The sequence below is a fragment of the Brachycentrus maculatus genome, unplaced genomic scaffold (assembly GCF_059751285.1).
Source record: "Brachycentrus maculatus isolate JH-2025_06_01 unplaced genomic scaffold, ASM5975128v1 h1tg000666l, whole genome shotgun sequence".
NCBI classification, from domain to species: domain Eukaryota; kingdom Metazoa; phylum Arthropoda; class Insecta; order Trichoptera; family Brachycentridae; genus Brachycentrus; species Brachycentrus maculatus.
The window spans coordinates 162,867-175,687 of NW_028281399.1; positions in this window are offsets into that span (position 1 = coordinate 162,867).

Below are 12,821 nucleotides of genomic sequence, written 5' to 3' on the forward strand. Positions count from 1 at the left end.
ATTATTTCTGATTATTAATCAGAAAAAATAATTGAAGCACTGGTAAGAAGTTCCAGCATTGTTGACTTAGATACGATCCTTGAATTTTTAATTAATCCTATCCTTCATTTCAATTTTCGCGTAACGGATCCTCATTAAGAATAATGGAAAGGGTAGTTTAATTAATAATATTAAAATACAAACACAGTACGGCTGTCCAAACTCAAAACACAGTAAGGGACTTTTTTTGTGGTACGTTTTTTTTTCCTTTTTCGGACTAAGTAGATTCTACTTAGTCCAAAAATGCAAAAAAAACGTACTACAAAAAAGATGTCCCTTACTGTGTTTTAATTTTGGACAGCCGAGTAGGTATAAGACATTTTGAGTGTGTTCAAATACTTCACATATCTGTATTATCCCCAATTATGGGAGTTATTTTTAACATTGTTTTTTGACATCTCATCAAAGAGGAAGAAGAATATGGAAGTCAGGGCATTTACGGGGCTGACGATCGTCATAGGCTGGTTTAAGTGATAACCTTACCTAACAATAACCAGCCGGCGACAGATCGTAAGCTCTGTATACATTCAGACTTCCATTCTTTTTCATCTTAATTGAAATGTCAAAATGTATACTTTAAAATGTAAAGTTTAAAATGTACCGATATATAAATTACCGAAATATTTTACATTCTAAGAGATGCCTGAAAACATGTTTTCAAAATTTTATGACGCTTATAATTTGACCAGTTATTTTATTCAAAATATTTTGGCAACACCTTAGTTCACACGAGAATGTAGAAAGACACGTTTTTACATGATGCCAGAGAGCGAATTTACGTTAAAATTACATTGTTCTTATTTATTATTATTTTTTTATTATTAATTTTGTTTTCAAAATATAAAATATTATAAACATAAGTCATACAAATATATTATATATATAAATATATATATATATATATATATATATATATATATATATATATATATATATATATATATATATATATATATATATATATATATATATATATATATATATATATATACTAGTGAAGTTTTAGTGATTCGTGAACAAGGTTTCTAAATTGGTTCATATATATAGAACTTCCAAGAATTTGAGTAGTGTGGTTGTCAACAATGGGTAGAATTGGTGAATGTTACACGTGTGTATAGTGATCACTCAAACTAGCCTATGACGGTCGTAAGCCCCGTAAATGCCCAGACTTCCATATTCTTCTTCATCTTTGATGAGATGTCAAAAAATAATATGAAAATAACTCCTGTAATTGGAGATAATCCAGATTTTGTGAACAAGTATTTGGACACACTCAAAATGTTGTAAATAAATTATCTGGTCAAATTATAAGCTTAATAATAAAAATGAAAATGGTATTTTCTGGCGTTTCTCATGTGTGTGATTATAATCCGGGATTCGGATCTCACATACTAATATAAGAGTTTCTGCTTAGTAAAAAGCTTCTTTACATCTCACCAATAGATGTCTCTAGTGAAGTTTTAGTGATTCATGAACAAGGTTTCTAAATTGGTTCATATATATAGAACTTCCAAGAATTTGAGTAGTGTGGTTGTCAATAATGGGTAGAATTGGTGAATGTTACACGTGTGTAAAGTGATCACTCAAACCAGCCTATGACGGTCGTAAGCCCCGTAAATGCCCAGACTTCCATATTCTTCTTCATCTTTGATGAGATGTCAAAAAAAAATATATATATATATATATATATATATATATATATATATATATATATATATATATATATATATATATATATATATATATATATATATATATATATATATATATATATATATATATATATATATATATATATATATATATATATATATATATATATATATATATATATATATATATATATATATATATATATATATATATATATATATATATATTGACAAACTACATTTCTCTGGGACGTGTATCGTATATGGTATCACATTGAAAGTACTTTGCAGAATTTAAATTATAGTTGACTGATGCTCAGACCCTTTCCTAACTTTGAATTCCCATACCTATCTCAAATGCGACTTTTTTCTACATGTCCCTTTTACTCGAACAGCATCAATATATCAAAGTAAAGAAAAGTACTTATTTCTTGACAAAGATAGAGCGATAATCTTAAAATCTTATTGATTTCCCAACGACAGCGAAAAAATGTCCTCATACCTACGTTTTTAGATATGTTCATAAAACATTTGTCATTAGGACTTTATTCCTACAGGAATCAGTATTTGAAACACATAGAAGAGGTATTGGTAAGAAATAGCTTTTGTACATGGTAGTTTGCCCAAGGTATAATGGTATAATAATAAATAAGTTTTTAAAATTATATAAAATCTTATATTCATTATTATATGGCTCACTCCTTTCAAAGTCATATTTCAAAAATCGTCAATTTTCAGTTATGCGTATTTTCAGAATACCCAGAAAATATACTATATCGTAGCAAAAGCGGCATATTTTTAACTTAATATTTGCCCGCTACAGGGCCAAATCTATTGTTTTTGCATTTTGATGAAAAGGTATTTTAATTTTTTTTTTATTATTCTAAATATTTTTCAAATGGGAAAAAAACACTCAGGTTTTACATAAAAAAATGTGTTGGACAGTAAAAAATTCAATAAGTGGCTTGGTATTTATTTTTAATACATTTCCTTATATTCTTAAACTTTAAAAACGGTCTCCTGAAAAATCAAGTTTTTTGATGCATGCCGTTGTTGAAAGGAGTGAGCGATTTGTCAAGAAATTGATTTTCTGATAACGTTTAACGTTTAAAAAAAAAAACACTCTGAAGTACGATATAATTTGCGTTAAATGCAAAGCACTCTGACTCAATATGGATACAAATTACACAGGAAAATCTTGAACCCAAACAGTAATCTAATTACACAATCATACTTAAACAGATCTTAAATTATAAATCAAACACTTGTTTTGATGAGATTTGAGTTTTATTCTGACATTATTTAACGATGTCGGTTACGACGAAACCTGTTCGCTGGTCAAAAAAATTATGTGAAAAATACTTTCTCGTTTTTATTTTATTCTACACTTATTTTTTGCGACTTAAGTATTATGTTGTAAAGACTTGTTTCGGACGCTACAAATGGTTTCATTACGGGTTTGAATATGAATTATAAAACCCGAAGATCGAGGCATCTGCCGTTTCTGAAACTAGCTGTAACAATATAATGCTCAAGTGGTAAAAATCAACTGCTTAATACAATATTTAATCATTTTAATAAAAATTAAACACTTGAAAAATCCACTTAATTGAGTTTTATTTTTATTAACGACTAGTTTCGAAAACGACAATTGTTTTCATCTTCTGGTACAAATTAATCTTGTTTCATTTGTACCAGAAGATGAAAACAATTGTCGTTTTCGAAACTAGTCGTAAATAAAAATAAAACTCAATTAAGTGGATTTTTCAAGTGTTTAAATTTTATTAAAATAACCATGTCATTCCACAAAGTTAATGCCGAATCAATAACTAATACAATATTTTATCATTGAAATCCGATGAAAGTTAATGCCAAAACAATTGATTACAAAACACAAATTTATAAATGCGAGAATAAAATTCAAAAGACTTCAGAAGTACACCTATGCTGAATTAGGTACAATTTTGGTCGACAGTGTCGGTAGGACCAGTTAAGTGCATATTTTGAATATTATTCAAATTATTGTTAGCTTTTCATTACTCTCATCATCATTTTATACATTGCATAACATTCTCCATTCCACCCATAATTAACAACTACATTACTCAAATTACGGAATGTTTACGTACTGCATTGAAAATATGCACTACATTTTTCGAGTATCTATGGTTCAAATTATTAAGTATGTAGAAACGTTCACGAAATGCATGTTAAATTATTTGAAAACCAAAAAAAAAAAAATTTTACTTTTTCTATCCTTGATTTACATTATATTGAGTATCTCATAACATTTTTGGTGTTATCTTTAATAACCTTCCCTTCCTTAGCTTTTTCACAGGGGCAGCGTCCGGCGACATGATGACCGACCGAGTGTATTCAATATTTTGATTTTTTTTCGTTACTGCTGGATTCGCTTTATGTAGGAGTTATTGATAACAAGATTATATTATTGAAGTATTTTCATATGTTAAAACGGTCGAACAAATTATTGAGGCGAATTAACTTGGAAACAGGAGCAGAGGAAGACGAGAAAAACATGGCACGATTAGGTATGATTCAAATACTTGAAAGTCGTCAGGTAAGGAGTCGTAATAATCGGCGGGTATGTATGAGGAGGTATTTGCAAAGACAGAGCGGTATGGCGTTCTATTCTTTCTACCTGTCCCTGCGAAGAAGCGGCGCGATGGTTAGTTAGGTTGTTTTTTTTTCATCTGTTAACAGTGGGTTAGTAAATACGACAAACTCTTGTTAGATATACACACACACACACGCACACACACATGTATTTATCTGTACATACATATATATATATATATATATATATATATATATATATATATATATATATATATATATATATATATATATATATATATATATATATATATATATATATATATATATATATATATATATATATATATATATATATATATATATATATATATATATATATATATATATATATATATATATATATATATGAGTGTATGTGTGTACTGAAAGCTCTCTACATATTTAACGTAAAACGTGTAGAAATCTTTCAGTTAAAAAGAGCACAATGACACGCGATACAACGTTATTAAACTTTTCAAAATCGTGCGGATGAGTTTCAAGATTGGCATTGATTCCACTTCCTTTGAGTCTACCCGACAGGCTATTGAAAAGGCTCCATTGTTCCCTGTGTGCCTGGAAACTCCAGCTATTTGGAAACGTTAAGATTTAATAAGTGTTGTATCGCAGAGGGATGCAGGGTTGGAACAGGACGCAATGCCGAGGCGATGTCTTAACGTCGGGAATATTGAAGCTGGAGCCTTTGTACCTTAATTAATGGCTTTCTATCCGTCCAATAGGTTCTCAGATACAAAACATCTTACAAAATACTAATCTGAACGCTTTTTAATGCAAACGTTTTATTTTTTTTAAAAAAATGTATTTTTTATGTATTCAAATGTTTATTTATACAAGGCAATGCCTGTCTTAATATGTTATGTAAGAAAATAACCACTTTATAGTTTTTTTCCACATATAATATTCAACCTTCACTGTTTTACCCATGATTGACAGCCAAATTCATACTTATTTGAGTGTTTTTTACTGATATTTCTTAGTGGAAATTCATTTGATAAAATAAAAAAAAAACTTTATGGCTTTTTCCACACCTGTTTTATTATTACATTCACTGTTGATTGACCCGTGATCGAAAATAAATTTATATTTAATTTTGTAATGACATTTCTCGGTGGAACTGCATTTTACATTTATAAAAAAATAATAAATATTTAGTTTTTCCTAAGCATATTTCAATAGACCCGTGACCGGGTTTCGTCGTAACCGACTTATTTTAAGTCATATATATAACAAGACAGGGGTTCAAAACTATGATCTCACTTATGATTTTGTGCAAAATTAATTTAAATTAAGTGAATTAAAATAGTGTTGTATTATAAAAATAATTACATAAAATCTTTTAAGTTTTGTACTGGCATTTTTGGTGGAATTGGATTTCATATAATAAAGTAACAATTATATTGTTTTATTCACATGAATTTTAATATTACTGACGATGTATTTATTAATTCAACCTTTTTTTAATTTTAAACATATACATATGTAGGTGTGTGTACAAATGCTAAATTCACATAGATATGTACACATAGGTTTTCTGCATAACTCATATTTGTGTATTTTTTTTAAATAAATATTACCAATTATTTTAATTATTCACCACGTACATGAGTTGACAAAAATACTAGATCACTCGGCTTATTAATCGCTTTATCTTTCACTGTCAGTCACACCAAATTTACCGTGGGGTTATAATAATTGACGCATCAGCTTGTAACTGACGTCTTTCACTAGTCACCGATAACGGTTCAATTGTAATCTCCGCGGCAGTTGAGTTGTTTTGAAATTTTCCGGTAAGCTTTTGCTAGGGGTTGTCATAAAGGCTAGACCAACCCTCAAATGTGGTGCATTTAACAAACACGTACGCAAATAAAGCTTTTAAATGGGATATACATTACTTTTTATTAAAATAAAATATGCTTTTGAAAACATATGCTTTTTCAAAATACGTCACCGTTATTATCTATGTTTCCTTTTACAAGAAATCCCGTTACTCGACCCCCCCCCTCTAATTATTTCCCTACTGATCTCTTAATATACCTCAAGAAAAAAATCTCATTATTATTACTAATCACCCGTCGATGAAAGCATGTGTTGCTTTCGAAAGTACTCGTTAAAAATAAATATAATACTCAACTGTTAAAACATTTTCATTTACAATTAAATCATGCCTTACCACAAAATGAATGCCGAAACAATAAATGAAATCTAGGAAATGTTTTACAAAATATCATCTGAAATATATTTTTTAATATATATGAGATTCTGAAGGCAAATATTGTGTGTATGTGTATGTGAATTTGTGTATGTGTGTGTGTGTGTGTGTGTGTGTGTGTGTGAGTGTGTGTGTGTGTGTGTGTATATGTTTGTGTGTGTGTGTGTGTGTGTGTGTGTGTGTGTGTTGCACACAATTATAATTATGATTCTTAAAAAATATATATTGTACTTCGATTGAATGAAAAAATTATTTTAAGTATTATTCTCCTATTACGTATGCAACTTGACAATTTTCTTTTATAAATCCTGAACGTCTTTGTAAGAATACGACTAAACGATCTAAGGATCCATAAGGCGATATATACAGGATTATCATCCTTTGTGGAAAATCCTTGGACCGTGCAATATGGAGGAAATATTATATAGAATGGACACTTCAAAGAATTCTAGCAGAGAGTTAAAAATAATCGGGTACCTACGCCAAGGTGTAGTTTGAGAAATAGATCTCACATTTCAAATACTATACGAGTACTTGAGCATTAAATAAAAAAATAATGTTCTCATATCAAATAATGTTATATTCATTTAGCAAAGAAAAAAACACATACACATCATTCAGCAAAGAAAAAAGCACTCACCAATCAAATACTAAACTTGTTCATTTAGCAAAGAAAAAAAAAACACTCACAAATCAAATACTATACTTGTTCACTAAGCAAAGAAAAAAACACTAACCTATCAAATACTATACTTGTTCATTTAGCAAAGAAAAAACACTTACATATCAAGTACTATACTTGTGCATTTAGCAAAGAAAAAAACACTCACATATCAAATACTTGTGCATTAAAAAAATAAAAATAAAACACTTACATATCAATTACTGCACTAGTTCATTTAACATAGAAAATAAACATATTTTCAATTACTTTAATTGCTCAGTTAAAAAAAAAACATAAATATTCGACCTAACATCTGTAACGTTTATTTTGACCCCATCCCTTGAGGTCCACCATTTATCATTTTACCCATTATTGACAACCACAAGTAAATACCTAATAAATAATCAGACGTAAAAGCCCCTGTAAATCTTCTTCTTATAACCCTTATCCGCACCCAAAGGTCATAGGGCACTGCAACGTATAGACGCAGTGTTTCCTTGATCGTTACTCACATGAAGGCAAGCTGATCACTCCTGTGTTTCACGGACTAGTTCAGGGTAATATCAAATAAATATTAAGGTGTAAAATCACTTATATTTATTTTAATCCCCCCCCCACTGGGAATCGAATCCGGGACCTTCAGTACGGTAGCTTAACACGCTGATCATTACACCACGGAAGTGGATGAAATATCTAGACTCTAGATTCTTTATTCATTTTCATCTATGTTGTGATGCCAATATCGAAATATTGTGACCTAATTATGTTTTTTACATCACTAAAATACTATAGAAATTTTATTGTCATTATTCACGAAATTTTTCATAAATTTTTTATCAAAATATATTTTTTTTAATGTATTTAACGTTGAGTGACGTCCATATATTTAAAATATGTAATGCAAACTTATTTATTTAGTTTAAAAAGTTGTAAATAATAAAATAAAATTGAAATTTAAAGGATGTTTGCGTGTATATGATTTAATGTTCTAAGACACGAATGGAAATATACATGATTACAAATATCGCTCACTCCTTTCAAGAACGTCATAAATCAAAAAAATTGATTTTTCAGGAGAACGTTTTTAAAGTATAAAAATATAACACAATATTTTACAAATATATATCAAGTCACTTATTGAACTTTTTACTGTACAACAGATCTTTTTAGGTAAAACCTGAAGGTTTTTTCTCCATTTGAAAAATATGTAGTTTATTTAAAAAAAATAATTAAACAAAACGTTTTCTTCAAAATGCAAAAACAACACTTTCTGCCCTGTAGCGGGTAAATATTAAGTTAAAAATATGCCTCTTTTGCTGGGTTATAGTACATTTTCTAAGCATTCCGAAAACATGCATAACTCAAAATTGTAAATTTTTGATTTATGACGTTCTTGAAAGGAGTGAGCGATATGTAAATGTAATAATGTAACCAAATACTGTAGCAAGTCCGCATTTATTTGGACAAAAAGTCAAGTATTTGTAAACCGCATCGCAAAATACACACTGCTACTCCTAAAATGTACAGTGAATACGGTAACTCGTAGCAGTCTCCGTCGAGAACTTTCCCCATATAAAGCGCAATAAAATAAAAAGCTCCATTTTGAGCTTACAAGAAGTGTTAAAACAAACAAATTATGCTCAAAGGAGTGCTTATCTCGTTTATTTTTCTGTTCACCGACAGCTCGAGACACGAACACTTGAACTCGGCTATGCATAAATACAAGGGGATGTGGAAGTTTAATGGTCCTTACACTTGTAGGTAGGAAATTAATCACAGATCTTAGTGTAAAATGAGCTGCAGTGCATAGTATAGTGACAGAGATTGCGAGGCTAGATTGCGTCATTTCATTTCACGACTGTAATAAAAACTTTAGTTGAAATAAATCAAACCCAGATTTTGGGAAAACGTACATTTTAAATTAGCATTTGTAATAATAAAAATAAACTATGCGATAGTAAAAATTTATTTATATAAAAAAATTAAAAATAATGAGATAAAACAAAAAATAAAAAGAGGATCGTAAGCTCTGTAAATGCCCAGACTTCCATATTTTTCTTCATCTATGTTGAGATGTCATAAAATAATGTAATATATAACTCCTGTCATTGGAGAAAATGTTGTAAATTAAATTAACTTTTCAGTTCTGAAATGAAGGCAATTGAGATGAGAAGGGCAGATGAGGGACGCAGAGAACCCGATCATATTGTGAACCAGGGAATCGAAATGGATCTTCCTTTAAAGACTAGAGTAAGACCAAAAAATTCATTAATGAAGAAAATATTATTCTAACACATGAAGTGCGGCTGTCCAAATTTAAAACACAGTAAGGGACATTTTTTTAGTAGTTTTTTTTGCATTTATGGACTAAGTAGACTCTTTAGTCCAAAAATGCAAAAAAAACCTACTACAAAAAAATGTTCCTTACTGTGTTTTAAATTTGGACAGCCGAGAAGATGACGTTGTGTATGTTAGAAGGATCTACAAACTTTCTAAATAGATTAACATGGGCAGGAATCCAACTCCCCACCCAAGTATCCACCCTTCTTTCTGAACCTAATTCTAGAATTGGGGGCATAATTTCTAAAATGATAAAGCTAAACGCATTTAAACTATGAAATATTGTATTAATTGTTATTATTATTTTCTATATTTAATTTGATTGTTAATAAAAATAATATTTGACACTGGCAGAAACATCCTTCCACTGGGTGACTGCCAAATAAATAATAAAAAGGTAAACCTGCGGACGAGGAGAACTGACCCTAACACTATACAAAGACGATAAGTTGGAATGAATCAAGGAAAAAGAAGAGTACATGTCATAAAACTTAACAAAACGGATCAAGTTAATATTTATTTTTTATATTTCGTGAATCTATTTTTTTTTAATATAAAAAGACCTACATTTACGTAAATCTAGTTTTTTTATGTAAAAAGACCTAGATTTACGAAAGAAACGATAAGTTGAGATGAATCAAGGAAGAAGGAAAGTACATGTCATAAAACATAACAAAACGGATTAACTTAATATTTTTATTTTATATTTCGTACATCTAGTTTTTTTTTTTAAATATAAAAATACTAGAAAGTTACATCTTTTCTGCGGTAAAGGTTGTCCAAGCGCTGTAGAAAAAGTAATCAGTTTTCCTGATACTGTAAATGGGTCAACGTTTTTTTTCAATGTTGTTAAATTTAAATTGGAAAGTTGCGCCAACTCTGTTGGCAAATAAAATGAAAAAGAGTACAACACCGGCTAATGTAAGTTGTCTCCGACGGTGCAAATTTCGCTGTTGGGAGTTAAGGGTGGATGGGCGGAGGTTCTGGTAAGGTAGTATATTAATATTATGCATTATAACATGTGAACGCTATCTCAAATAGCTTTAATTAGTGAAATATATTGAGCATACATATATTTTTGGATTAGCCTCTTACAAAAGGATTTTGCCTCTTACAAAAGAAAATAAATTGTAATTATAATAAATAAAAAGTTTTAAAGGTGTGGAGATGAAAGGAGCAAAAAATACCATAGTAACAAAACTGAACTGTAATGTAATATTTACCATTCTACCTATGATTGACAAACCACATTTGTAAATATTTCTAGTGATTTCACTTTCTAATACAAAATTTATGGTGGGTCTATGATTAAAAACTGAGAATTAAGTAATTTTGAGGACTAAATATTTGCTTCTCTAAAGAGTGCAGCACCATCTTTCAGTTGCAACTTAGATAAAGAATTTACTAAAATAAATGCAATTTATTTGTTTGATAATGGATAGAATAGCGAACATGAAAGTACAGTATAGCAAATGATCACTTAATAACGGAAATTATAAGACTTTCATTTTCTTTGTATACAATAGTAAAAGAAAAATACTTGTTTTTTACCACTTGAGTGACATTTATTTGATTAAAACGACTGGTTTCGGAAGTTACAGATGTTTCCGAAACTAGTCGTTAAAATAAAATAAAAATAACTCAATTTGTAAAAAAACGTGTTTTTCTTTAACAATCTTATCATGTCCACAAAGTGAATGCCGAAACAATAAATAAAAATTCTTTGTTTACATTAAAACGAACTTGTTTTTCGATCAAATAATGAAAATTTATAAAAGATCTACATTGTTTAGTATTCGAATACATAAGTTAAAATCCGAATAAGAAATCTTGTTTTTTAATAGATATTGAAGAACATCAGATGTGGGCTTTAAAATTGATATTCAAAACACTTCAAAAAGCATCTTGAACTCAATCATTACAGCAAAATTATGCTGATAAAAAATATTCAAAATTTTGCAAAATCGATTCAAATTTCTTCCTTGGCATTCCTACTGAGCGGATAGGTACACTCCGAGGTTTCGTTAATACATATATATTTTAGTTGACTTTAACCCATATAATTTAATGCGAAAAAGCTGTTAGCTTAGAGTTCCAACCTTATCTCGATCAGATAAGTACAATTTGAGTATGCTCGATTTAATTTTTGTTCTGCCCTACGAAAACAATAACTTCATTAATATTCAAGGCACGTATACGTTTAATAGAAATAAACATTGTTTATTTTAACGTTAATTTAATCTACATTTTTTTTCTTACCAAAAATTCGAATCATTCATTCTACGTAAAATTGAATAGTAAGAGACTTTATCAAAATATCTGTTAAAAAATACATATATTTAAATATATTTTACTAACTAATTAACTACTAACTATCTAGCAGTTTCCCCAGTTTTAATATCTCTAATATAAATTCGAGATTTGTTTAGTTTGTTTTCGTTAATTTAATTTAATAAATAATCAGCTTTGCGCTTCTAGTACCAGTCAAGGGTGAGATTAAATAAATATGAGAATAAAAATCACCCATATTTATTTTCACGCCCCTGGGAATCGAACCTGGGACCTCCAGCACGGTTGCCAAACGAAAACTGAGAACTTTACTACGGAAGTGGAGTAAAACCTAATTATAAACTAGGTATGATCAAGTATTTTAAATACTTTGAAAGTGGCCAGGTTAAGAGCCGAAATCATCTGCGTGTATGTATGAGAAGATACATGAAAGTGGAAAAGGCGAAGATTGTGTGCAAAGACAGTTTGGTGTGGCGTTCTATTCTCTATGCCTATTGCTGCGAAGAAGTGGAATGATGATTGTTTATAAAATATTATTTCATCGGAAATAATTTCAATAGAAGATTGCGGGAATTTTTGGTATATTTTTTTAGTTTTATTTATAGTTACATGCATGTATTAATTTTTACATACATGATCATAGCTTCGTTTAACACTTTCTATATAGATTTGAAAATGACAATATGGCGAAACATTTGTTGTAGTTGCATGTGTTAATTATATAAAATATTAAACCATGAGTGTAAGTCCCTCTCCAAGCACAAGAGCTCAGTCTCTTTATTGGAGAGGCACAGCGAATCTAAAACTATAAGTTTGCCATATGTATAAATGTTTGGAAATTGTATTATGTTGTACTTAAAAATGTATATTTTATTTTATTTTTAGAAATGTATTAAACAGGTTAAACTTTGTTCTGCGCACATTAAGACGTACAGGAAATATATTTACCGAGTGCAAGCCGTCACGACTGTGAGCGGTACTCGCGGCGCGCGGC